The sequence below is a fragment of the Octopus bimaculoides genome, chromosome 2, assembly GCF_001194135.2.
Source record: "Octopus bimaculoides isolate UCB-OBI-ISO-001 chromosome 2, ASM119413v2, whole genome shotgun sequence".
Classification (NCBI taxonomy): Eukaryota; Metazoa; Mollusca; class Cephalopoda; order Octopoda; family Octopodidae; genus Octopus; species Octopus bimaculoides.
In genome coordinates this window covers 28,235,979-28,241,281 of record NC_068982.1, presented here as the reverse complement: position 1 = coordinate 28,241,281, position 5,303 = coordinate 28,235,979, and the positions used below count along the sequence as shown (strand labels likewise).

The following is a 5,303-nucleotide window of genomic DNA, read 5'->3' as shown; positions in this document are numbered from 1 at the left end:
ATAGATAGATAGATAGATAGATAGATAGATAGATAGATAGATAGATAGATAGATAGATAGATAGATAGATAGATACACACACACACACACACATTCAAAGATAATGGGTGGAAACAAACGTTTCCATCATGCCGACTGTTATCAGCAAAGAAAGGAACCCAATCAAAGAAGTAAATTTTTGTTAAAATGTAAGATATAGTTGCTATATGGGTGTAAAACGAATCTTTAAATTTGGTTTCTACATTTGTCCTAACTTTAGATTATAATGTGTAATATCGCTAAGTTGTTCAGTACTTGGAGAGTGAGACAGAGTGACTAGATACTTTTCGGTAGTTTAGTGACGCCTATGACACTTTATCATTTGTATATCAGTTTAGAATAAGCCTGTGAAACTCGTAATTCAGTGCTATCTGATAATGGTTCTGTACACTGCTGTTTACTTTAGCGCTTTAAAAATATATACTTTAGAAGCTTATCCAGAGCGATAATCGAACTATTTCTGTGTATGCATACGTGTGTGATTGTGTGGAGGAGATGCGTACATATAGTTTGTGATGCACTGAATGACTCATGCAACAAGATTTATATGGACTGATATTTGCATTTTAGCTGTAGAAACGAAATTCTTCAAGTGGTAATTGTTGAAAAAGAAAAGGAGAGATTATTTATCTACGAAAAGATAATCACTAATTTCACAAATATTTAACGTTCTAGCTTCAAGAAAACCTGATCTTCGTTAACAGACAATGTGTTTCGATCACAAGCATTTCTCAGTTTTATTACAAACTCACCAGCATTGCTAACTTTCTTATGCTGGCTCTGGTTTGTGGATGGAAACTTTTACGAGTAGAAAAAGAATTACCAAGAGTTTCTGCCTGCATCATTGAGTGAATACATTATCAAAGTTAATGAACAAAGGAAGCCTGAGAAGAATGGATACGCAGATGAATGCCATGTGATCTACTAACAAAAATGAAATTTCTCCAGGCATAAAATTTTAATTAAAATTTACTGTCAAATCATTTAAAACTTTTTTTAGACAATTTTAAAATTACAACCCAGCTTTTTTTTTTTTAGAGTCGCTAATAGTTGTTATTAAGTTTCTTTCTTTCTCTCCTACTGCAATGGAGAATTATATTTCAAACATGCCTGACTTGATAAACAAGGATCTCAATAGCTTGCGCTAATGGCCAACAGTAAAAAGTTAAAACCTCATTACGCTTCCATAAGAAAACTTGGTCGCACGATACCCCTACTTAAGTACGATCAGCATGTATAATTAAGCGGGTTGTGGTTCCTACCCGCTCTAGGTCCTTTACAATCGCTCTCCATGTTGGGCCTCTCTATTGTCGAGAAATTCTCATGAAAGTATATCCTTAATATCGGACTTCATTGCAACGACTGGCCCGTGTCTTCCAGAAAATACTGCATCCTAACAATTATTGACACTCTAAAAAATATTATGAACGCTAGGTAGACGAGCCATGAAAGGAAACAGGCGAGGCATGTCTTTTCTTTAGGAAGGAAATGGACAGAAAGAAGAAAAATAAGAAAATAGAGATAAATCAGTTAATAATAATTATTAATTACAAAAATAGACATAAACTCTGACAGCTGTTTCGATTCAAACTTTAGAAATTAGAATAATTAAAACATTATAAAGTTGAATCGCGTCGGAGGTAGAAAAAAGATATGAATTACATTTTTATAGTTTTGTGTGTAAGTGTACGGAGCGTACAAAAGTCGTGTAAATAATTATTAATTGATTTATTTCTATTTTCTTATTTTTCTGTATACATACATGTGTATACATATAAATAAAGAGACATACATATGTATGTATATATGGATGTTTATATATATACACACACAAACATCCATATATTCATACATATGCATGTCTATTTATTTATATGTATACGTATGTGTTTGTGACTGTGCGTGTGTGTACGCACATATTTATATGTCTCTGCATTAGCGTGTGTGTGTTTGTGTGTGTGTGTGTGTGTGTGTGTGTGTGTGTGTGTGTGTGTGTGTGTGTGTGTGTGTGTGTGTGTGTGTGTGTGTGTGTGTGTGTGTGTGGACATATCTACATACCTCTGAATTAGCGTGTCTGTGAGTGTCTCTATATGTGCGTATTTGCATATTTTTCTATGTATGAATATGTCTATATGTCTGTTTTCTCAATGGCCTCTCTGCTATCAAGCTGAATGGCTCACTCACTATTTCATAAAACATTATCCGCATTCTGCTGGTTATCATTTTTATGTTCTTTACTTTCTTGTTTTTCTCTCATACGGGCAATAAATTCAGCGGAAGCAGCTAATATATATTCTATAATTAGCTGCTAACTTCGGTGTTATGCTGCAAGCAAATAACTCTGTTATAAGCGATTTATGACTATTATGATATTTTGTAATTGAACTTAAATCCCTTTGCCCATTCGTTTTTCTTGATATTCTATTTCTTTTCAGTATATGGTTTCATCACGATGACTATTTCAGCAAACTGTGGTTTAGTTCCTGTTTTTAAGGCAGGAACTCCTTGAAATTTTGGGTATTTGAGTATATTTAAGAATTTAAGGATTGGAGAAAACGCATGTTATAATTGCATACCTTATTCCTACATATGTTTCAAAGGATTACAACCTGTGTAATCCATAGGGATCTTTGAATAAAGTATGCAATTATAACATGCGTTTTCTCCAATCCTTAAATTCTTAAATATATATATATATATATGCATGTATATGTGTATATGCATATATATATTTGTATATACATATATATAAATATATATGTATATATATATCCATATATACGCACATACCCACGCACACACACATACACACACACACATACGCGCACACACACACACACACACACACACACACACACGCACACACACATATATACGGATATGCCAAATCTCACGCAGCAAAAAAATTTGATTTATTAAAACTTTCTCCGCCTGCAGAAGATCTATCATAATTACCAAATGGTAATTGTACTTGAGAAGAGAAATACTCTTAACATTCAAGATTTTCTCCAATACTGACATGCCATAAAAACAAAGGACAACCTATCCTTTCATTAAGTGACAGAGTGGCTGGCTATTGCCTATACTTCACATACGATATGAGGGGAAGTATTAAACATTGATGTCTTTTAGGTTTCTTATGTTCTAGTGAAAATTTTGTTAAGTGCTTATTTTACATTTCAAATTAACAGAAATCGTTCTACAGGACGTCCACAAAGTCTGGGTACATGGAGTAAATAAAATCAACATAAATAATTAAATATAAGAAATAATAACTTCTTAAAGTATGTGTTAATCCCCATATGGATACATGGAGTAAACAAAATCAAAACATAAACAGTTAAATATAAGAAATAATAATAATTTCTTAAAGTATGTGTTAATCCCATGTACCCAGACTTTGTGGACACCCTGTATGTATGCAATGGCGAAATCGGGAGACAAAAGATTTCAACACGTCATAATAGGAAATTATTCCCTTTCTTTGTCGCAGGCCATAGTTATAAATACTTCATGATAAAAAAAATTCTTAACTGCTTATGTCACGTGTGTGGATATATATATATATATATATATATATATATATATATATATATATATATATATATATATATATATACATGTGTGTGTGTGTGTGTGTGTGTGTGTGTGTGTGCGTACAAGGGGGTGCTAAAAATTTCCTGGCGTTGAGTAAAAAGAAAAAAGTATCAGTTAATTATGATCTTTTTCAATATATTCCCTTCTCAGATTCACACATTTATTGCAGCGATCCTTCGGGTTTTCTAAGCCCTGTAAAAGAACCTGAAAGTTGGGCCTCCAACCAGGCCTTTCGGAATACTCTTAAAGCCAGGAACTTTTCAACTACAAACCCCTCGTATGTTTATGCATAAATATATGTGCGTATATATATCCATACACATAGACATACACACATATATATATATATATATATATATTTATGTATGTATACATATATATATATATATATATATATATATATATATATATATATATATATATATATATATATATATATATATATATATATATACATACATATATACCCATACATAAATATACTTTTAAAATTTATATGAATATTCAAATGTATATGAGCATATGTATGTAAATAAGTATATGTTTATATATGTAAGTATATTTATGTATATATACTTACATATATATTTACACATTTGCAAATGCACATACAAATTATACATACACATTCACATGCACACTAAGATATACAGATATACATACAGACATATATATGTGTACGTGTGTATGTAAGTATGTATGTGTGTGTGTGCTTGTGTGTGTATTTGTGTGTGCGTGCGTGTGTGTGTGTGTGCGTGTGTGTGTGTGTAGGAACACATTAGCATTTCGCTAAATCAGCCATATATATGTATGTGTGTTTATTTATATATATATATATATATATATATATATATGTATATATATATATGTATATATATACACATATATGTGTGTGCACGTGCGTGCGTGCTTGTTTGTGTATGTATGTGTGCATGTATGTGCGAGTGCGTCTGTGATTGTAACAAAAATAAAGTACGAACAATGGTTCAAATACACTGGACAAAATACGAAGAAGATCACCAATTCTATCATGAGCTGTTGTTGAGTGTCAAGGCAATCTTGGTGCATTAATCAACAGAATTTCACACTCGCTTCAGTGCGCCTAAGTTTTCGTGTCAACGCAACACAGCAACAAGCGTACAAAATTAAACGGAAAATTAGCTATTAAAGCTAAAACGGGCAAGACACAGAATGAGGTTACGAAAAATATCAAAATGTTGTCTTTGAACAAGGACAAGAAAAAAGTGTAACAAACGGGTGGTTGTTCTCAGAAGTCATGAATGACCTTGGAGTTGCACATGTCCGAGAAAGATTGTCTGGTGAGGATCAGCCGTCGCCTATACATACCAGTCTCCTCTCTACTCCACCGATGTTATCAAAAGTAAATGTAAGGGCCGATACAGCTTTACACCACTGACGTCACAACTCATTTCTACTGCTGGGTGAACTGGAGAAACATATAATATAGTGCCTTGCTCAAGAATACAAAGCAATCAAGCTCACAACCTCACGATTGTAACCCCAACGTTCTAACGACTGAGCCATGCGCATTCACTATATGTATGTATGTATGTATGTATGTATCATGTATGTGCAGCATATATGCATGTATGTATGATGTATGTTTATTGTATGTGTATATATATATATATATATATACATATATA

At 32.5% G+C, this 5,303-nt stretch overlaps 1 protein-coding gene across 1 annotated transcript in view; it reads left to right on the top strand.

Moving 5' to 3' along the window:
* The window catches only part of LOC106872747 (cartilage oligomeric matrix protein), a 130,240-nt gene that overhangs the window by 14,072 nt on the left and 110,865 nt on the right, over nucleotides 1–5,303 (top strand). The window lies entirely within an intron of this gene.